Source organism: Schistocerca americana, chromosome X, assembly GCF_021461395.2.
Source record: "Schistocerca americana isolate TAMUIC-IGC-003095 chromosome X, iqSchAmer2.1, whole genome shotgun sequence".
Lineage (NCBI taxonomy): Eukaryota > Metazoa > Arthropoda > Insecta > Orthoptera > Acrididae > Schistocerca > Schistocerca americana.
Genome location: NC_060130.1, coordinates 596,543,734 through 596,567,568, shown reverse-complemented (window position 1 = coordinate 596,567,568; position 23,835 = coordinate 596,543,734). Strand labels below are relative to the sequence as shown.

The window sequence follows — 23,835 nt, the reverse complement described above, 5'->3', positions numbered from 1 at the left end:
ATTGTTCAGCAGATGAGAGACTGAGTAACTAATTTTCGTTTCAGCATCCCACAAATTGATGAGTGGGGGATAGAACGGGTAAATAGAAATTTCATAGATTGGGTATCTATATGAAAATAAAACCAATGTCAGATCCTTTTTTTATACGTATTTTTCTACAATACAGACACTAAATACAGATACAAATGAACGTAATATGTGTTCAGTAATATTATTAAATAGTGTTCTGTTTTCTTAATAGAAGCATAATATTGTCGTAATTACTCCAGTACAATTTGAACAAAAAATTTATGCCACCAGCTGTGGAGGGGTTCAAGGTCGAAACAGGCAAGTGCGCTGCAGATGGAAATATTGTGATAACAGTTCAAAAGCTATCCCTAAGCCATTTACCTCAGTATCCTCTATCTTGGGAATGCTAGTTCAAAAAAGTTTGCTATAGATCTCCAGTCGAGTTTGGAGTTATGCCTAGATAGCGCAGTGTCTAAGATATCTGCATGAAAAATTTAGGGACAGGATTGTAATTACATAATTTTCAGGAAATTTCAATTCTGATAGCGTTTCTATAGTGGTGTAATCGCGTAACGTTGATTGTGCTTTTTCGATTGAACTTGTTACTCCTGTTACGTTGTCAGATATTTAACAACATTTCAAATAATCCCCACATGTCGGTAAACGGCACTTCAGGCAGCCTTCAACTATAAAAATGTTTCTACAGACAGAAACTTGCATTTTAAATCTTCATTCAGATGCTGCGATAAACTGTAGGCTTAAGTCTCACTATAACTGCCAGCTTGAGCTGATTATTAGGTCTTAGGAAGACAAAAACTCACGGCTTACAACTGGAACACTTCTTGTAAAAGATTGACTGATTGCGAATTTACTTCTATACTAATGGAAAACCTAATTCACTAGCCACCATTTCTATCCAGTGACAGGGCGCAGACAAGCGAAGTGTGTTGATTGTATAGCAAAGAGTGAAGTCTGATGATAAAATGACGATTGAGTGATTTTCGTGTGGTTTTTTACGTTGTGGTATTACAAAATCAGCGGGCTCTGTTGGTAGAGATTGTATTGCCTAAAGAATTACACATCAAGAGATTGGTATTTTTTTGTTTTCGGTATGTTTTTGGTCCTATTGTATCGATATATTATTTCCTAGCGGTACCGAAGCTCTTCTCTTAGACGTTGAATAGATGATCATTCTACATCTATATCTACATAGACACTCCGCAAGCCACTGCACGGTGTGTGGCGGAAGATACCCTGTACTACTAATAGTCATTTCCCTTCCTGTTCAACTCACAAACAAAACGAGGGAGAAACGACTGTCTATATTACTTCGTACGAACCCTAATTTCTCTTATCTTCGTGGTTCTTACGTGAAATGTACGTTGGCGACAGTAGAATCATTCTGAAGGCAGTTTCAAATGATGGTTCTCTAAATTTTTTCGGTATAGTTTCTCGAAAAGAATGTCGACTTCCGTGCATAGATTCCCATTTGAGTTTCCAAATCATCTCCGTAATACTTTCGTATTGTTCGAACCTACCAGTAAAAAATCTAGCAGACCTCATCTCAATTACTTCGAAGTCTTCCTTCAATCTCATCTGGTGCCGATCCCAAACCCTCTAGCAGCAATCAAGAACGGGTCGCACTTGTGTTCTATACACAGCCTCCTTTATAGCTGTACCACACTTTCCTAAAATTCTTCCAATGCAACGAAGTGTACTATTCCCCTTCCCTACTACAATCCTTACATGCTCATTCCATTTCATGTCAGTCTATGACGTTACACCTAGATATTTACCCGACGGGACTGTGTCAGGCAGCACCCGTCTAATGCTATATTCGAACATTATGGGTTTGTTTCTCCTACTTATCTGCATTAACTTACACTAACGTTCAGAAAAAACAACACCTTGAACGACTAGAGATAGGACGTTCATATTCACAGGACATGTGCACTAGTATAGCCTGCAGAAATGATTAGCGTTTCAGTCACCTCGATTCGCAATGTGTTCTGCTGTCTAATACATCTACATCTACATGGCTACTCTACAATTCACTCTTAAGTGCCTGGAAGAGGGTTCATCGAACCATTTTCATACTACTTCTCAACCATCCACTCTCGAATGGCGCGTGGGAAAAAGGAACACCTAAAACTTTCCGTTCGACCTCTGATTTCTCTTATTTTATTATGATGATCATTTCTCCCTACGTAGGTGGGTCTCAACAAAATATTTTCGCATTCGGAAGAGAAAGTTGCTGACTGAATTTTCGTAAATAGATCTTGCCGCAAAGAAAACCGCATTTGTTTCAGTGACTGCCACCCCAACTTGCGTATCATATCAGGGCACTCTCACCCCTATTGCGCGATAACACGAAGCGAGCTGCCCTTCTTTGCACTTTTTCGATGTCCTCCGTCAATCCTACCTGGTAAGGATCCCACAAGGCGCAGCAATATTCCAGCAGAGGACCGAATAGAGTAATGTAGGCTGTCTCTTTAGTGAGTTTGTCGCATCTTCTAAGTGTTCTGCCTACAAAGCGCAGTCTTGGTTTCGCCTTCCCCACAGTATTATCTATGCGGTCTTTTCAATTTAAGTTGCTCGTAATTGTAATTCCTAGGTATTTAGTCGAATTGACAGCCCTTAGATTTATGAGATTTATCGTATACCTAAAATTTATCGGATTTCCTTTCGTACCCATGTGGATGACCTCGCAGTTTTCTTTGTTTAGTGGCAATTGCCACTTTTCGCACCAAGGTAGGAATTCTCCCTAAATCATTTTGTAATTGGAATTGTTCGTCTGATGATTTTACTAGACGGTAAATTACATCTGCAAACAATCGAAGGGGGCTGCTGAGATTATCACCTAGATCATTTATGTAAATCAGGAACAGCAGAGGGCCTATGATACTACCTTGCGGAACGCCAGATTTCACTTCTGTTCTACGCGATGATTTACCGTTTATCACTACAAACTGTAACCTCTCTGAGAGGAAACCACGAATCCAGTCACATAACTGAGACGATACTCCATATGCACGCAATTTGATTAATAGTCGCTTGTGAGGAAAGGTATCAAAAGTCTTCTGGAAATCTGAATATATGACATAGGGTCCGCAGTGGGTCCTGATAACTTGTTCCACGCGTGGTGGCATCGAAGCATATAAGACGCGAATGACGTCTTGTGGTATAGCGACCACGCTACATTCACCTGGTTCCAAAGTTCATCTGTGGTGGTCGGCATTGGGTCACAGTGCTGCATCCGTCGTTTCACAGTATCCCGCACGTTTTCGATTCGCAACAAGTCGGGTGATCTGGCGGGTCAGGGCAAAAGACCGACATCCTGTGGCAGCAAAAAGGCACGTGTTCGTACAGTAACATGTGCTCGCGTATTGTCTTACTGAAAAGTGGCGTCTGGGATGTTATGCAGGAAAGGTATGGCTGTGGGTCGCAGGATGTCATTCACGTAGGCCACAACACTGGTCACAGCGCCCTAGACATCCACCATATGGGATTTGTAGCTATAACCAATAGCACCCCACTGTGATGCCTCTCCCCCTGTCTGCAGCGAACCAAAGTGTGGCCATCATTTTCAAACAAACAGAACATGGATTTGTCGGAAAACACTATCTGATGCTATTCCTGTCACCAGTGACGTCGTTCCATACACCATTTCCGTCTAGCATATTTCTGCATATTGGTCAACGGTAGGCAGAAAAGTGGACAACGCGCACATAACCCATGCCAGAAAGAACGGCTACAGACTGTCACTTCTGATAGTATATGATGTGTAACACTGTTCCACCGTTATGCCAGAGCCGAGGACGACGCAGATCTGTTCTGCAATGCCAGTCGGATGAGGTGTCGATCTTCTCGGGATGTGGTCTGGGTGGTGCGACCTAACCCACCTCATGGTGTTCCACGCCCTTCCGTGAACCAATCTGCACACGCCCGTTGCGCTGCCGAAACACTTCGTCCCACATGAGCAGCTAAGTCCCAGATGGATGTATCACATTCTCCCATGCAAATAATACGCGCTCTTCCAAACTCACTGATCTGACGGTACGGTTCGCACATACAATTGCGAGGCATCATTCATGTCAATCAAGTATCACTGATTCAATACCATCGGTTTATAGCGACAACGAGAGCCGCAGGCACATTTTACCGGTAGGTGGTACAGCGCCGCGATGTCGATGTTAACCTTGAACCCACTAGCCGACATGGTTCAGATGCTAATCATTTCTGCAGGACGTATAAATGTGCATGTCCTGTGAATATGAACGTCCTATCTCTGGTCGTTCAAGTGTTCTGTTTTTTATGAACTTGACTGTACATTTTTCTACTTTAAGAGATATCTACCATTCATCACACCAACTAGAAATTTTGTCTACACCATCCTGCATCTTCCTACAGTCACTCGACGACGACACCTTCCCGTACACCACAGCAAACAACCTCAGATTGCTACTCACCTGCCCGACACATCATTAATGTATTGTACAGAAAATGACAGCGCCAACGGCCTTGCCGCAGTGGTCAGGCCGGCTCCCGTCAGATCACCGAAGTTAAGCGCTATCGGTCTTGGCTAGCACTTAGGTGGCTCACCATCTGGGTCTGCCGAGTGGCAGCAATGTGCACTCAGCCCTTGTGAGGCCAATTGTGCAGCTACTTGATCGAGAAGTAACGGCACCGGTCATGAAATCTGACAACGTCCGATCGAGCGGTGTGCTGACCACATGCCCCCCCGTATCCGCATCTGGTGACGCCTGAGGGCTGAGAATGACACTACGGAAGTTCAGTACAGTTAGGCCTCCACAGCCTGTTCGGACGGTGTTCGTATTTGTTTTATAGAAAATAACAGCTGTCCTATCATACTTCCCTGGAGCACTCCTGACGGTACCGTTGCCTCTGATGAACACTCGCCTTCTTGTGCGATGTACTGGGTTCTGTTACTTAACAAGTCTTCGAGTCACTCACACACCTGATATCCTATTCAGTATGCTCGTACCTTCGTCAATAGGCGTCAGTGGGGCGCCGTTTCAAATGTTTTTCGGAAGTCTATAAATATGGAATCTACCTGTTGTCCTTTATCCATGGTTCGTAGGGTGTTCTGTGAGAAAAGGACAAGCTTAGTTTCGCACGAGCGATGCTTTCTAACACTGTTCTGATTCGTGAACAGTAACTTTTCCTCTTCAAGGCCGTGTATTGTAGTCTAACTGAGAAAATGTTCAAGAATTCTGCAGCGAACTGAAGTTAAGGATATTGGTATGAAATTGTGCGGGCCAGTTATTTTACCCTTCTTCTATATGGGAGTCGCCTGCGCTTTTTTCCAGTCGTCTGGGACTTTGCTCTGGGCGAGAGATTCGTGATACATGCGAGTTAAGAAGACCCTAAGATGCCAGTGTCGTAGAGTACTCTTTGTAAAACCGAACTGGGTGTTAAGACGTTCAGTTTTGCATGCGAAAGGCACGATATGCTGTTTCTGGAATAAACTATTTGTATTTTAAGCACATTTTCACACGTTTCTAAGCGTTCGAGGCCACGCATTTCCCTTGTGAGAAAGAAGGTGAGTTCGCTGCTGTAGAAAATTGCCGTTAGTTCTAGTCTACGAGGGAGGTGCCGATGAAGATATCGTCCGTTGCTGCTATGGATACCAGAAACTTGGCTTTCTTCGCCGGCATTGTTTCATATACCGGCTATTACAGACATAGTGTAATAGTCAATTGTCCCAAAACCGGTGCGTCAAATTTTTCTGGTCAAAGGGGTTATATGAAAATCTTTAAATGCTAATTGAATGAAGAATGTTAAAATTGCCTGAAACATCCTGAAAACTAGAGGTAACAACTCTGTTTTAGATTTTCAAACGGGTTATTGGTATGAAATTGATATCTGTGAACAACTATTATAAAAATAAGTATATTAAAAAAACGTTTTTGGGTAGGGAGCGGTGAGTAAAAAATGTCATCAGAACATCTTCCAAGCACTGACGAGTGGAGCAAGTGATTAAAAAAGATGAAAATGTTGTACGCTGCTTCCAGTGTTTGAAAATACTGTTGTAATATTGGACTGAGAAGATAATTTTCTTACACTTACAGTTTAATTAAAAAGTTAGGACATATTGAATTTGGACAAAACACAGTCCGCCCACGGATACAAGGATGGAAAAAATATTGGGTTTCTATTTCTAAAGAACCATCTCGGCAGTCGTTTTAATCCTTTTAGAACAACCATGGAATATCTAAATCTAGCATGCTGAACACTGATTTAAATCGCACCATTACCGAAACAGATTACAGAGCATTAAACGCAGACACTGCTGGAATTGTTACAACCTGTCCCACTGGAAACATGATTGTAAAGGTGATATTAAAAAATTAGCTTCTAGGATCATTTTCCCTTGGGTTACAGGCTAAAGTGAAACCAATTTTCACACTGGCTGATAAATTGGGGCTGAGTTCTGTTTGATTACTTTTCTTTGGGACACGGTGTTCATCAAAAAAGTTGCGCGTTAACAATGTCTACGAGAAAATATTAACTGAAAAAACGAAACGGGGAAGCTAGCCAGTTGATGTCAACTGGAGGGATACTTCTGCATACCCTTATTTCAGGACGGTGGGGCTCCCTTTCTTAGAATAATGAGGAGAGCATTTTGATTATCCGTTAAAATAAACCGAAAATAAGGATATGTGATCTTTTGTAGTAATTCGTGAACCAAAAGCATACTTCTTGTTTAAAATTCGGGAACTTCTTCCCTTTTGGGCCTAAACCTGTTAAGTTGAAGTTAGATGTACAAGTAAATAATATTCTTCATAGCACAACATGAAGCCGATATTTTTGGTGGATAGATTAACCTTCAAAACTTTTATTTTTTCTTAAAAATTGCTGAGCTCGATACTGTCACGAAGGGTTTTAGTGATATCTGCTAACCGTTGCGACATACCAAAAGTTTTCCATAAAAATAACTATAAGTTACGTAATATTTTAAAATGTTAGCTGACTTCTTTGCCTATGGTTTCCAGCAATTTCTGGAATTGTAAGGTTCACTTTCAGATGCCCAGAGCACACGTTACCCCAAAAAGCCTTGGCACAAAATTTAAAAGAAAGTGTTTGTGCGGTAGGTCTGGAACACCAGACGTTCAAGTTGTATTAAGAAGGTAATTAACGATCTCATTGTTGTAGCATCCGAACTAAACAACGCATACGAAGTGTTTTTGGTACGTATGATTGACAAGAGCAAACAGTTTCTTCGTGAGAGTTCCAGATTACATCAAACAATAATAACTGTCAAAAAGAGAAAGATCGAGATCGCAACATAACATGCCCAGAGAAAGTCCACGTACAGCCTATCGTCATCTTTCGGACATGGAGAAAGATCGAGTCATTGGTACGATAGATATGGCAGACTGAATGATCGTCAGACTGTGACAAGAACGGTCAGCTCCATTGTCATACCCATCAATACTAGAGTGCCAAATGGCGTAATCCAGCAGTATAACGTAAGAATCCACAGTGCATTTCTTACAACAATCGTCTTGGGAAATGTACGGGGTTCTTGACATGCCTGGCAGGTCCTGTGATTTGTCACCCGTATAGGAGGCCTGAGATGTGATCGGAAGAGCTACATTTTCATACCAGCCTCCAACCAGCAGTTTACTTGAACTGAAACACCATGTGTGTCAGACATGGCAGTCTGAGCCTGGTTCTTTTTTCCCCTCCAGGCATCACCTCATACTGATATTGTTGATGGACAGTTCAGAAATGAATGAAAGTTTCATAATTTAATACCCATTATGTCTTGAATTTCGACATAAATAGGTACTGGTGCTTCATAGCGTCACGCACTCCATTTCTGTCAGCATATATTGTGGTGTTGTTTCATTTTGTAGGAAGACGACTTCTTGTCGATGATCAGCTAATTGTGGTAAGACATACAACTGCAACATGTCAAGATATTTGTATATTACATATATTAAAGAAGACACACACAAAGACACACACGCACGCACACACACGCACACACACACGCACACACACACACACACACACACACACACACACACACACACACACACGCACACGCACACAGAGACAGAGAGAGAGAGAGAGAGAGAGAGAAAATCCAGGATAGTAGTACTATCACATGAAAGATACGAGTGCGTGCTGAAAATTAATGCCTCCGAATTCTTTCTGTGGAATCTCTTAAAAACAAATAAAACAAAAGTTATTAACATTCTACACCTTTATTCTTTATGTCTACACAGTTATTTCTCAACATAGGCACGTATGCGAAGAGCATATTTCTCCCAACAAGAGACCAATTTGTTGATACCATAACTCCAGAATGTTTGACTTTGTTGACGGAGTCACAAACTTATCTCTGCTTGCACCGATTCCTCAATATCAAAGCCAAGTCCTCGAAGATGTTCTTTAAGTGTTGGAAACAGATGAAAATCGGATGGGGGCCAAGTCGGGACTGCGTGAGGAATAACGGACGGCAATAAACTCAAGGCGTCGGATTGTTACAGATGTCGCAGCGCTCGTATGTGGTCTGGCGTCATGATGATGGAGAGGGTGCTCCACGTATGGACGAATTCTTTGAATTCGAAACTCGATTACAGCACGCTGTTTCTCAGGCACCCGCATAGCTGATACACATCGCCATGTTACACGCTGCAATTCGGAGTATTCTAGCGGCAGGGGACTGCAAATACGTAGACATGAAGAAGTTAATACGTTTGGCTTATTTAAAAAGTAGTTGAGTTTGCACACAAAAAATTCGGAGCCTATGCTTTTCAATATGCTCTCGTAATATCGCTGTATTAAAGATGATGTTGGTTTCCAAAATTCGATTCCATACCACAAATATTGCCTAGATTATAATCATGAACTGGAGACTTGTGACGCAAATCACAGTTTTGGTAGTGGATTTAAGGAGGCTTTCAAAACCAGAATTCCGAAAAACCCAGTAAAACAAGTCCGGAAGCTTGTATTATAATATGAAATGGAATACGACCTTTGATTTAATAATATCTCGCCAACCATTCGATCGGTCAGAGTAGTACCTTGGTAAAGTTCCCAATAAACAAACACACAATATGGCTACGGGTAATTGAATGAGATGTGCTGAAAGCTGGCCGATTTCTTGTGATACTCAGTGCTTATAACAACCTTTACAAATACTGAATTGCAGTGAATAGCTCTTAACTCTGTGGGAGAAAGACAACGAACATGGAAGCTGTCAGTTGGACGTGAACACCAATCCAATCCGCACTGCCACACGAAGCAGTGCCCAGTGTAACGCCACAAATGAGAGGTTAATTTCAAAAACTGCCACGTGATAATTCCGATCAGTCTGAGTTATGCAAGCCATTCGATTATCTGCATCAAACTTTACCATATAGTGAAAAGTAATACTGAATAAGTCAGCCATTTACCTGTAATAAAAGGCTTTGAATACTGGGGTGAGTCTCAAATTCCGTAACATGAATAGAACTATTTAATTTTTTCCCTTTCAAAACCAACAACGTGTATGCATCAGTCTTAATACTTCGCGCCAGGTCACGCCACTCTCGCTGTCTTGCTTCTATGGTGTTAGAAGAAACAGTCAGTCTTTTGTGAGCTGTAGTTGTGAATACTGTGTGTATTTACAGCCAAGGTGAAGAGCGCAGGAACCGCTACACGAAGCAAGGAAAGAATCTGGACAACCATACCTAAAGAAATGCAAAGCACGCTACACGAAGCAAGGAAAGAATCTGGACAACCATACCTAAAGAAATGCAAAGCATGGGCTTCTAAACCCCCAAGCCTAGTGTCAATGGCATTCCTGTTGCAGAGGAAAAGGTGAATGAGGTTCGGAAACTGTTGGTGAACCATTTTGGTGTGCAATGAGCATGGACAAATAGTCCTCGACTGCACTATTGTAAACATGCAAAATGTGAATACAGATGTGGACGACGAAAGGTGTGGACGAAAACCTGCGGAAGAGAACCATAATATTGTTTTTGTGTAAAGGAAAAAGGACCATTACCTTAATGGCTAAACTTGTATAACCATTACGCTTTCACACTGTTGATCCAGAGGATAGAATAAAGGATTATGTTATTAATTATAAAAGATGTACTTGCTCTCAAAATTCTACAACACATATTTTCACTGTTCCCTTCAATTTGAGTTTTAAAACTGACAACGAGCAAATAAAACACACATAATTCTTGACTACAGATCTTCGAATACCATGATGTTCTCGTTTTTCTTAAGATGTTAGCAAATTCACGTGGCAGCTACAGCAACTCACACCCTCAAATGTGAATGTAAACTTCTCTGTTTTGGAAACTAGTTCATAAAAATAAAGGAATATTTCAAAAGAATTGATCGCGGCTATCTTATACTGCAGTTAATATACAATCAGCGGGTTCTGCTACATCCGAAATGAAAAATCATAATTTGAAATAATGCGCAGTACAAAAGAGGCAACTGTAGTCAGATACAGGCGAGTATTAATCAAAAACAGTTGGGTAGAGATGTATTACAGCTGTCGAAGATTTATAGCTGGTTGATAAGGGATGTTGACTCGATTCCTGAGTGCAGTGACATTTACTGAATGATGTATAGAATAAATAACGAAAGGTTTAGTTTAACAAGTCCTCGTGTTCGCTTTCGAGTCATATTTTGCTGGTTAGTTTCCAGAGAACTGCACTTTTTATACAAAACGTATGGGAAACTGGTGCAAGAACACTGAGAAAGGACTGACATTAATGTCATAGATGGAAAAACGACTACGTAAGTCATCACATGCGTGCAAAGAAAATACCGATACTCGTGCACTGAGAGGTGGCGCAGTGGTTAAAGACACTGATTCCGGGTTCTCAGTTTTGGTTATTGATAACTTGATACAAGTGTCTGAGTTTAATGTGTACAGCACCGAAGATGATCACTATATGATCGAAAATCGATTCTGCTATCAATAAAACATCAATATTACGACCAACGCTGACCTTCCTTTTAATTTAACATATATGGTCGTTGTGCACACAGCACTCCATGGAGTCGCCAATCAATAAAATTAGTCATGTCCAATAAGAATTTTTCTTTGAATGAATACTAATCAATCTGAAAAATGTAAACTGACATGAAAAAGAATGACTGGTAGCCCAGGGATAAGATAGGGAATGCAAGTGGTAAAAAAACTAATTGAAAGGAAAAATGAAGAAGGTGCAAATAATTAAGAAATAGAAAAGACGCCAATTGTTACTTCAAGATAATAGTGACGCTCACATTGAAATGGAAGTTTCTTACTTTGCGTATTCAGTTATCTCAGAAAGATTTGAATAGCCCTGTGCTCGTTTTTACGCTACTGTATTGACACGAGATGATATGACTGAAAGTGTGACTCACTGGAAATGTGCCGTACGTAAGCAAAGATGTCGCATTCCTTTTTCTTTTATTTTATTCTTTGTGAAATACCAGACCAAAAGGTCATCGTATCTAATATCCCCTTTCTGTCTGTGCTTACTACTCCTTAGTTTTAATGTTTTGAGTTCGTGGACACAGAATGCATGCATGCATATTCATCCTAGTGACGTACAAACTGCAGAGGTTAGGAAACCACTGCAGTGGTTAAGAAGTTTAACTCGTACTCGGGAGAATCAGGGTTCAGATCCACTCCAAGATATCTGCTTTATATTTTACATAGTTTCTCTAAATGGCTGTAGACGAATTTCGGGATGGTTACTTCATAAGGATATTGCCAATCTCATTTTCATTTTTTTTCCAGTTGAGTGAATTCTCCATCTCTAAAGCGCACTGTGGCTATGAAAAGCTGACAATTATTCCCTCCTTCCTTTCATTGCATTGCTGAAGTAATTCTACAACACTCAGTAACGAGGAAAACGTCAGGGAAAAACGATTTACTGTAGTAGTTCCATAAGCTTACGTTACTCCGCAATAACAACTCCTATAATAAGACCAAATATTATGAAAAAAGTTGACAGCTGTCTGTTGGTGATGACCTAACACCACAGTCGATAGTAATTATCAAAGTAACACAATCTTTTTTCATTTAAAAAACTGCGAATGGGTGAACGTCAAATTATTGTGTGTTTGTAGCAGTTCATGAGTTGAGACTATTAGTATTTGCAGAAGTGATGCATAATCCAGCCGGCCGCTGGTGGCCGAGCGGTTCTGGCGCTACAGTCTGGAACCGCGCGACCGCTACGGTCGCAGGTTCGAATCCTGCCTCGGGCATGGATGTGTGTGTTGTCCTTAGGTTAGTTAGGTTTAAGTAGTTCCAAGTTCTAGGGGACTTATAACCTCAGCAGTTGAGTCCCATAGTGCTCAGAGCCATTTTTTTGCATACTCCACCAACAGAGCTTAAAAATTACATGCAAAGAGAAACATCATTTTCACCCATTAAATTTCATGTGTGTAATCTATTGTACTAACGCTTTCTAAAATACGTCACAAAGTTCGCAGTGTGTTTCCGCGGATCTACAACCATAAAATGCAATTCGCCAGTTTACATTTGGTCATCATTTTTCTGGGTCTCTTAAGAGTTAATGGTCAATATAAATTAAACAATCCTACATGACAAAATTATAATGGTCAATATAAACTGAACTATCCTACATGACAGAATTATAATATGTTTTCAGATCTCCATCTGAATTAACATGGACAGTAACAGACAACTGAATAGTATTTGATTGGTAATTTGCTGAATTTACGTAACACAGAGAGAAAGAATCTTCAGCATCACAACTTGGAAAAAAATGAGCTGGAAATTTTCCATGGGCACCTGGAATAACCGGTTGTAGCAGTTCCGCTCGTTAGGATATCGCTACACAAAAACTAAGCCACCTTTGTGGCCTAGGCCGCTACTTCACACTAATGCCAAGGAAACCAAACTGTAGGTGAGCTTGAATCCTGCGACGCGTAAAATATTTATCTTCAGAATGTGGCTGGTAAGGAGTCGGACAGTATACGACGACTAGATTATTTTTACAATGTGTTGTGATAAACATCAATAATATACACTGTGTCCTTTGAAATGATTGCGTAAGACACTGATAACACTGATAACAATTATCATTTCGTGAAGTTCTCAGGAGCACTAAGATAGGTGCTAAAAATGGTTACAACGCTCTTAAATACTTATATATTCGTAGGAGACCAAATCCGACCGTTAACATATACTCGGTATTGATTAATGCTCTCGACAACCGGACACATCACATATCGCTAGGATGATAGTAACAGCAGACGATTTCGTGGGTGACAATGTTTGATTTCCAGAGCTGTTTTTCCAGTACATGAATATCATGCGGTTCATCACATTGAGAGGATACTAATTACCAAATATCTTAAATGCGAATGACTGACAGGATCTTAACAAAATTGTCTAATATTTATCCTTTCAAGAAACATTTGATAGTGCTCTCCATATTCGCTACTCTAATTTCAGAAGATTTGTAATGGAACTGCTTATTAGACAGAAACCATGCAATAAATATTGGTTCACTGACGAATATCGCAAATTGTGGAATTTCGACTCATCTGTTCATAGATTCGTTTACACAGTAAATAGTCTGTCTATTTATTATTTACTCTTAGTCGTTAACTTAAGGCAAAACACGAAAAAATTATATATGCCACTGACGCTTAAAGTACCACGTGCCAACTGGCAGCTATTAGTTTCAATTTTCTGCTTCAGTTCGCTTATGTGGCCGTACTGTGTGAATGGTGAATACTGTTATGAGTTTGATAGTCTGATGAACACATGTATACTAGCACACTTTAACAGATAACATTTTCTGTCACAGTTATATACGCAGCTATCTTTGTTATTATGGTAACTATGAAACTGTTGCTTTGGAGGGGAGCTGCTGTCCTCATAACTGTAGTTTCTTCGAAGCAGTGGCCTCTCAGCATACGTACATTGCCGGATGAAATTTATCTAATGAATGGTCTGAGTAAACATCTTTACCAGTTTCTGCCATTGCTGTACTCATACGACTGTACGTAATTTGTGAGAAAGACTCTATTTGAAGCAGAAAACGTTATTGTCCATCGAAAAGGATGGGACAGATGTCCATTTTAAGCAGTCAGTGACTTAGCGCTGGGATATTTGCATCCTACCAACACAATTGCTCGTCAGTGCACACATGGACTTCTGTGTGGTGCTGCGATAAGTTGATGGATTTAAAACTATTTGAAGCCAACAAGCCCACTGTGTGTACCCTGACGCACGGTTTTTTGCCGTATTGTCATAGTAACGTATTGAGTACGTTGTGTAGAGAAAATTTTCGCTATTTTACATTTTTTTTTAAATTTCTTCTGGTAACTTACTTAGGAGCCGTGAAATGGATGTTTCGTTGTAACCGACACGTGTGAAAAAATATCTTATCACCCATTTATCTTCATTTCAAACCAAGCCTTTCCACGTTTGCGAATTATTTTATTTTTTTCCGGTGAGGATGTGGATGTCTGCTGAGGTCGCTAAAATTTAGCATCGTCTGCTTTATTCTCTCTTTTACTTTATTCTCTCTTTTACAGGAGCAACTTTCTGTTCCAAATAGATTACTTCAAGCTCGCGTACCTTTCATGTGTGTGTGTGTGTAAATTAGCAAACAAACACGACTCGTCATTGATATATTGATTGTGCTGAGAGTAAAGTTCCAAATTTCCGAGTATGCTGGAGACTGCACACTTCACAGAAACAGGGGTCTACTGCGGCGTGTGCAAATATCGGAAGTTAACCGAGCTCATTCTTATTATAAAAATGAATTTTGTGTTTTTGTGTCTTGTTAATCTTTATTATGTTGTTTGCTTTGTCTTGTGACACATTGAGAAGCTATGCAAGGTCCTGATATTTTTTGCTACTATTGTTCTTCTACCAGACAGACGAAATATCTGAAAGCATAAAAGTACAGGGCTATTACAAATGATTGAGCGATTTCATAAATTCACTGTAGCTCCATTCATTGACATATGCTCACGACACACTGCAGATACGTAGAAAAACTCCTAAAGTTTTGTTCGGCTGAAGCCGCATTTCAGGTTTCTGCCGCCAGAGCGCTCGAGAGCGCAGTGAGACAAAATGGCGACAGGAACCGAGAAAGCGTATGTCGTGCTTGAAATGCACTCACATCAGTCAGTCATAACAGTGCAACGACACTTCAGGACGAAGTTCACCAAAGATCCACCAACTGCTAACTCCATTCGGCGATGGTATGCGCAGTTTAAGGCTTCTGGATGCCTCTGTAAGGGGAAATCAACGGGTCGGCCTGCAGTGAGCGAAGAAACGGTTGAACGCGTGCGGGCAAGTTTCACGCGTAGCCCGCGGAAGTCGACGAATAAAGCAAGCAGGGAGCTAAACGTACCACAGCCGACGGTTTGGAAAATCTTACGGAAAAGGCTAAAGCAGAAGCCTTACCTTTTACAATTGCTACAAGCCCTGACACCCGATGACAAAGTCAAACGCTTTGAATTTTCGGCGCGGTTGCAGCAGCTCATGGAAGAGGATGCGTTCAGTGCGAAACTTGTTTTCAGTGATGAAGCAACATTTTTTCGTAATGGTGAAGTAAACAGACACAATGTGCGAATCTGGGCGGTAGAGAATCCTCACGCATTCGTGCAGCAAATTCGCAATTCACCAAAAGTTAACGTGTTTTGTGCAATCTCACGGTTTAAAGTTTACGGCCCCTTTTTCTTCTGCGAAAAAAACGTTACAGCACACGTGTATCTGGACATGCTGGAAAATTGGCTCATGCCACAACTGGAGACCGACAGCGCCGACTTCATCTTTCAACAGGATGGTGCTCCACCGCACTTCCATCATGATTTTCGGCATTTCTTAAACAGGAGATTGGAAAACCAATGGATCGGTCGTGGTGGAGATCATGATCAGCAATTCATGTCATGACCTCCACGCTCTCCCGACTTAACCCCATGCGATTTCTTTCTGTGGGGTTTAGTGAAAGATTCAGTGTTTAAACCTCCTCTACCAAGAAACGTGCCAGAACTGCGAGCTCGCATCAACGATGCTTTCGAACTCATTGATGGGGACATGCTGCGCCGAGTGTGAGAGGAACTTGATTATCGGCTTGATGTCTGCCAAATCACTAAAGGGGCACATATCGAACATTTGTGAATGCCTAAAAAAACTTTTTGAGTTTTTGTATGTGTGTGCAAAGCATTGTGAAAATATCTCAAATAATAAAGTTATTGCAGAGCTGTGAAATCGCTTCAATCATTTGTAATAACCCTGTATTTACATTCTACACATAAAAAGTATACACTAAGTATAAAAAACAACATAAATAGATAAACATGTTTTACGCAAAATTGTTTCAACAGTGAAAATGTCGGAATTATTTAACGAGAAAAATGATTTTCGATGTCATTCATTTGGCACTTACCAAGGAAAAAAGACACAAATGATAAATCAAAAAGGTCCTATTTATGACTCAGAAGTTTTTGTTTTGTTCTCAATATCGGCTGAGGTTTTAAGTTTTAGGTAAACTACTCGTTGTACTTTCTGCTTCGCTAAAGCAAGTTACTATCCTCTGCCATTAGAGGGGTCCGAATTGTAGCGTGTAACATGGCGGTGCGTAACGTAACTATGTCGGTGCATGAGAAACTGCGTGCTGTAATCGAGTTTGGTATTCAAAGAGTTCGTCCACACATGCAGCACTCTGTCCTTCAGCATGACAATACGAGACCATACACGAGCGTTGCGACAAGTGCAACAATTCGACGTGTTGGCTTCACTGTCATCGGTCATCTTCCATACAGTCTCAATCCTATCTTCACCTGTTTGGAAAATTTATGGAACACCTTCGAGGATTTCGCTTTGATAATGATGAATCGGTACACTAGGAGGTGAGGTTGTGGCTCCGTCAACAAAATCACCGAAGGTATCAACAATCTGGTCTCTCGTTAGGGGCAATGTGTTCGTCAACATGGTAACTATGCTGAGAAATAAGCATGTAGACAAGAAGAATAAAGATGTAGAATGTTAATAACGTTTTTTTATTTAAAAAGCTTTATGAGTTGTCACATAAAAACTCCGTGGCATTACTTATCGGCACCCACTCATAGATATTATTTGATATGTTTGCACGTATACATTTTTTCGAGCGAATAAATTTACATTTTCTGAAATGTCTGGATGACACTTTTCCTATTCCTCGAGTTCTCAGGAGTGCAAAGAACTTACCACACAATATTTGACCTTTGACAAAAATTTCCAATAAGAATTCTGCTTTGGCCATCAATAAACTCTATTATCATTGCTTCTTCCTACATTTTGTTACTATATTTCCATTTTTTCATAAAATAGATAGTCCCTCATAACCTCAATTTCACCGTTCAGATACCAAAGTGCACAGCAAACATCTCTTACAACACACGCAATTTTGTTGTGACGTGTCATCGAAAATGACCACTCGCAACAGACGAGACTCAGTACAGAAATAAAACGCCAGGAGCACTGCAGTAGATTCACTTGGCTCGAGTAGTCAATTAATATAATAAAATCGATCGTGTAAAAGGGGCTTTAGACTTTTCGATAGTCACTTGTTTTATAGCGTGGACCTGTAATAACGGTGATCACTGTGACTAAGTATGTTTCAAGCTGCATTTGTAAGGCAGCTTTCAGGTGGAGAAAATATAAAAAGGAAGAAAGCAAGCATTACTTACAACAAAGCAACTAGAAAGTAGTGGAGTTTCTGAGGGCCTGCGATGACAAGCTTCTTGGAATGCATCTTCCAGCAAAGATGACAATGAGGCGATTCGCTACGTTTATTGCATCTCGAGTAGATTGCTTCGGTACACATACGCCTCACATAAAATAATGATAAAAACCAAAAATATCAAATATTTTCTTACTCACTGTCCACTCAGAAACAGTCCTACAATTATGACTGCATGACGAAATACAGAAGTTAATTTGGTCTCAAGAGGGTAAAGACGGAAGTAATCGTCAGATAACCACAAATCACTTCATTCTTCTGCCGTTCGCCTGCTTGGTAAGTTGCAGAAGTGAACAGAAAACGAAAGATTTCGCTGTCGGCTCATATATTCTCAGTTACTTTTGTCTTATACAGTATTTAAAGGATTTGTATTCTGTTCTCAGAGGAATTCAGTGTTTCGGTGGCTGCTTCTTTAAAGACGCACCGCGCACTTCTGGTTCACTTCTCAGAAACTAAGGGTAAGAAATCGTCTATGAACTCCTTGCAGGAACCATGCTAATTTTCCCAAAGAGTGCAAAATGAATTGGAGAGAAATCGGTAACGCAATATAGTTTTTTACATGTATGTATTTTAGGCAAAGGTGTAATTAGGGTTGTCCAGCCAGGTTTACGATTCGATGTATCTATATTTTGATGTTTAGAGATCATACAATGGTCACACTTAACGGCATTTTCCCAGCACCTGACGAAGACGATTAGGTCCGTCATCGAAATACTATGCGGAAGCATGCGTTTTAGACCTGCTGGAAAACAGGAATGCTTCCATGTGGAAATGTCCGGAGTATAATGTGAACGCAGACGTGTGCAAGTATAAGACGTCATTTTGATTCGAAGGACAGAGTTGTTTTTTACGCGCGAAATATGCTTTGGGCCTTTATGCTCACGCCCGCCTCTGCAGCCGATATCCCTAACGCTCTATAGTACGTTGGCGTAGGATCTGAAGGCATCCGGTTCGAATCTTGATGGAGGAAGTAATTTTCACAGCCAATACCTGACCGTCAAAGGGTGAGACGGTGGCAACATTGAGTAATTGCAGGAATACGTGGGACACTTACGCTTCACAAAAAAAATCGCCTATAAAAACTCTCCAAATGTATTACGGAGAAATGGCATGTAGTTGTGTTCGTGGCAGTGTGACTGCCGTATGGGGTTGATAAGCTCTATGGCGTCATGTCACTATTCAAAAACGAAACGCGTTATTTTGTATGATCATCTGTAATAACACAAATACAGCACCATATCCGTACCAAGGGAAGAGTGTAACTGGCGATGGGGGCAGCACTGTGTCGTGTTGTGATTCTTGTACGCAGAGCAAATAAAACGTGGGACAGTAGATATACTTCGTTACAGTCCGCACTACTGTTCACATTGGAGTATGAATACAAAGGTTAAGAAACGAAACCATTCTGGTGATACCGCTCCTCAAGTAATTCCGACATGTGTCATGTTCTTTCAGGCACAGACTTCGCTTGGCTGAGCTATACAAGGCACCAACACTCATGACGAACTCCCACATCATACAGATTAACACACTTATCTGTAGAAATAAGAATTCGTCCGTACATCTTGTTTTGCCACGAACAACCACGACATCGTATCTTAATGTCCGAGTTAGAACTGATAACTGGCGCAGTATATATGTACACTCATATCACTCACTTCAGATAGTCTATAACCAAAATGAATTTAATCTTACGTCTTCCGTTAAGTGCTTTAGGATGGAAGATGTTAAAATATATCAGTAAATAATGGTACAGAAAATATGTATCCCGAAGACTTCTCCGTTTTAGTCTCTTCACTTTTTGAGGGACGTTGGTAGAAACATGCTAGGTAAATGAACTGGTGCCTCAGCGGGCGAAAGTGTCGGAAGATAATCGTCTGTGCTCGCCATTAAGGAAGCCTTCAGTAGCTTCAGAAATGGCACAAAAGGTAAACCAGGAAGTGAAAATCACTCGTCAGATATTTCTCTTTCTCGCATTTATTTAACAATTTTCGGCAAATCTAACGGTATTTCTTGCCAGATTAGCTAAATATGCTATCGTTACTTAGAATTCGCCACAAATATCATTTGAAAGCCCGAGAGAGCTTAGAGGAATTTCAGAAGAGTGTTGAGGAGATATAGGAAGTGAAAGGGTTAATATTTAGCTGTAAACATTCTAAATACGAAGGAGAACATCCATTTTGATTACTAAGAACCACAAGAAAACTGAAAAGGTATTCTTAAGAAACAGAAGTGAACTGTAATATAACTTGCTTTAAAATTTTGTATACACTGAAATTTTTCTTTACAAAATCCGTCAGTTACTCAACATACCTGGCATTTAACTCAAACAGACGTTTCTCTATTGAAAACTATGCAGTCGTTTTTGAAATTCGGGAACTGCTATTGTACGTACACGGGTCAGATATAAATTAAAGACATACGAGCTAGACACACAGTCCGTATCCATGGGGAAGACGGTATACATTCGAGCTGTAAACAGCTCTGTGAAGAAATCTGTTTACTACGGCTTTGCTGCAAGTGAAAGGTTCTAAATGAAGGCTAGCCGTACCATGATATATGAAGGCAGCATTGCTGCCCGCCTTGTAGTACGGTGCTCTAGACAACGGACCAGAAACGCATATTTTCTCCGTTATCTGCGCATTGCATACTGACTCTGGCACATATCTTGTATATTTCTGAACAGATCTTCTGATGAAAAGCTACATCTTCTTATTGTGCAAGGAAAATTAATTTTACCTCGATTCGAAGCGTGAATGTTGGCTTATATTAGGAGAATTATGATCGGCATTAGTGCTGAAGCTCCATTTCGGGGTTTGAGATTATGTCGGGGTAAGGGTCAAAGGTGACGAAGTCCAGCAGTAAACTTTGCTGTATTTAGGACTGTTATGAACGAAAAGAGCCGACATCCACTGACGGAATACCTCTTCATTCTTAATACCTGATGAAAAACTCTCTGGCACAATACACCTAAATTAGCTAAATCATGCATAGCCTATCTGCTACCCAAAAATATCCTAGCGACTGAAGCCTGCGTGATTAAGTTTTGAGACCAGTTGGAGCGAAGGAAGGCTATGGTTTAACACCCCATCGAGAACAAACACGCTAGAGGTAGATTGCCAGCTCAGTTGTGAAGGGAAACGAAAGAAGCCGTATTGAAGGAAACGTCTCAGCATTCACATGAAGAGGCTTAGAGTGCCAGATGAAAACCTAAAATAGCTTGGCCTGACAACTATTTGCACCCTGATTCTCCCGCATCCAAGTACAGTGCCTCAGCAACTGCCACCCTCACTCGGTGACAGATTGCAAATATTACTAGTGCCTTCAGTGGGATTCCTCTTTTAATCCTAGTTTACTAAATCCTTATAAAATTTACGGTTGCACTTGGTACCCATTCGCGGTTCCCATCAACCTGGTGTCGTCAGTATAGGGTGTAAAACAGGACATTTTGCACTTATTTTGTATGTGACGTACCACTGGAGACCTTATAATTGTAATTAACTGGTGCATAAACAATAAATGATCATGTTCTTTGAATAAAGTAAGGAGTAGTAAAATTTACGATGGTTTAGTAAAAATATAACATTTTCCCCCCATTCCAGTTTCAATTGTCATTGATCTGCATGACTAGTATACACAATTTGATAGACTAGTTGTTAGAAATGTTTTATGTTAAAATAAAATGAATACTGTTAAGGGATGCGGATCACCGTGTGCTTGCATAATTCAGCAGTTATCTCTCGAGTACAAGAATTACTTCAAAGAAGCTGTGGCGTGCACTGCAACTAGTACTCTGTCATACCGTTGAGTTGCTCAAAAGCAAAAAACGCCGATGTCCCTGTGGAGAAAGATCTTTCACAGCATCCGCGTCCGTAGCAGGAATGCCGATGCGCCGGCCAGATCGTCCGAACACACGCACACTCACTCACAAAGCGCAGCTCGTCGGCCGCGTCCTGTGGAGCTGAGCTGACTTACTTGACGGCGGCGAAAGCGAGGTACGAACTGAGCGTCTCGGCGCGGCAGTCGGCACAACACTGCGATCGGACACGGTGAGAAAATGTACTGCGGAGCGGAGCAGCTCTTGCTTTCTCCTGCGGCGGAGCTGGGCGCGCGCGGCCACTCTGCCACCCGTATATATAGGCTCGCTCGGCCGAAGGAGGGGGGCCGGCTTACGCGGCCTCGCCGCCCGCACTTGTGTCATCCAGCACCTATGCACCTCGCTTACACATCTTCAATTACACTTCTTAAAAATTTCCCATTTATTCAATGACTACCGAACCCGAAGTGCATCGCAATTGCTAAATAGGTTTGGTACGTTCTAATCTCCGTCTCTCCCCTCTCTGTCCATCTTCTACTCCCACTCTCTTTGTACATCTCCTCCTCTTCCCCCTCTCTTTCTTCACCTCATCCTCCCTCTCACTTTCAATCTTCTTCCCCCCCCCCCCCCCCCGTGGCTCTCCGTCTCCTCCTCCCCCTTCGCTCCGTCCATCTTTTCCTTCAACCTCTCTATGTCCATTTCTTCCTCTCTTTCCCTCTTTGTTCATATCCTTCACCACCCTCCTTCTGACCCTGAGACTTCTTTATTGTCATTGCAAACGAAACCTTGATTGGAGTATAAGTCACTTAAAATGATTAAATTGGCTGGGATCATTAATACACTCCTGGAAATTGAAATAAGAACACCGTGAATTCATTGTCCCAGGAAGGGGAAACTTTATTGACACATTCCTGGGGTCAGATACATCACATGGTCACACTGACAGAACCACAGGCACATAGACACAGGCAACAGAGCATGCACAATGTTGGCACTAGTACAGTGTATATCCACCTTTCGCAGCGATGCAGGCTGCTATTCTCCCATGGAGACGATCGTAGAGATGCTGGATGTAGTCCTGTGGAACGGCTTGCCATGCCATTTCCACCTGGCGCCTCAGTTGGACCAGCGTTCGTGCTGGACGTGCAGACCGCGTGAGACGACGCTTCATCCAGTCCCAAACATGCTCAATGGGGGACAGATCCGGAGATCTTGCTGGCCAGGGTAGTTGACTTACACCTTCTAGAGCACGTTGGGTGGCACGGGATACATGCGGACGTGCATTGTCCTGTTGGAACAGCAAGTTCCCTTGCCGGTCTAGGAATGGTAGAACGATGGGTTCGATGACGGTTTGGATGTACCGTGCACTATTCAGTGTCCCCTCGACGATCACCAGTGGTGTACGGCCAGTGTAGGAGATCGCTCCCCACACCATGATGCCGGGTGTTGGCCCTGTGTGCCTCGGTCGTATGCAGTCCTGATTGTGGCGCTCACCTGCACGGCGCCAAACACGCATACGACCATCATTGGCACCAAGGGAGAAGCGACTCTCATCGCTGAAGACGACACGTCTCCATTCGTCCCTCCATTCACGCCTGTCGCGACACCACTGGAGGCGGGCTGCACGATGTTGGGGCGTGAGCGGAAGACGGCCTAACGGTGTGCGGGACCGTAGCCCAGCTTCATGGAGACGGTTGCGAATGGTCCTCGCCGATACCCCAGGAGCAACAGTGTCCCTAATTTGCTGGGAAGTGGCGGTGCGGTCCCCTACGGCACTGCGTAGGATCCTACGGTCTTGGCGTGCATCCGTGCGTCGCTGCGGTCCGGTCCCAGGTCGACGGGCACGTGCACCTTCCGCCGACCACTGGCGACAACATCGATGTACTGTGGAGACCTCACGCCCCACGTGTTGAGCAATTCGGCGGTACGTCCACCCAGCCTCCCGCATGCCCACTATACGCCCTCGCTCAAAGTCCGTCAACTGCACATACGGTTCACGTCCACGCTGTCGTGGCATGCTACCAGTGTTAAAGACTGCGATGGAGCTCCGTATGCCACGGCAAACTGGCTGACACTGACGGCGGCGGTGCACAAATGCTGCGCAGCTAGCGCCATTCGACGGCCAACACCGCGGTTCCTGGTGTGTCCGCTGTGCCGTGCGTGTGATCATTGCTTGTACAGCCCTCTCGCAGTGTCCGGAGCAAGTATGGTGGGTCTGACACACCGGTGTCAATGTGTTCTTTTTTCCATTTCCAGGAATGT

The 23,835-nt window shown here is 42.0% G+C and overlaps 1 protein-coding gene across 2 annotated transcripts in view; it reads right to left on the bottom strand.

The window, feature by feature from the left end:
• LOC124554978 (elongation of very long chain fatty acids protein AAEL008004-like) overlaps positions 1-21,853 on the bottom strand; it is a 338,538-nt gene extending 316,685 nt beyond the window's left edge. Inside the window, exon 1 of one of the 2 annotated variants that reach the window (XM_047128717.1) lies at positions 21,732-21,853. The gene's annotated coding sequence lies outside the window, so the exon portion shown is untranslated. Of the gene's footprint in view, positions 1-21,558 lie in introns of both variants that reach the window. The other variant, XM_047128716.1, reaches the window with a different exon arrangement.
• Between the last annotated feature and the right edge of the window lie 1,982 nt (positions 21,854-23,835).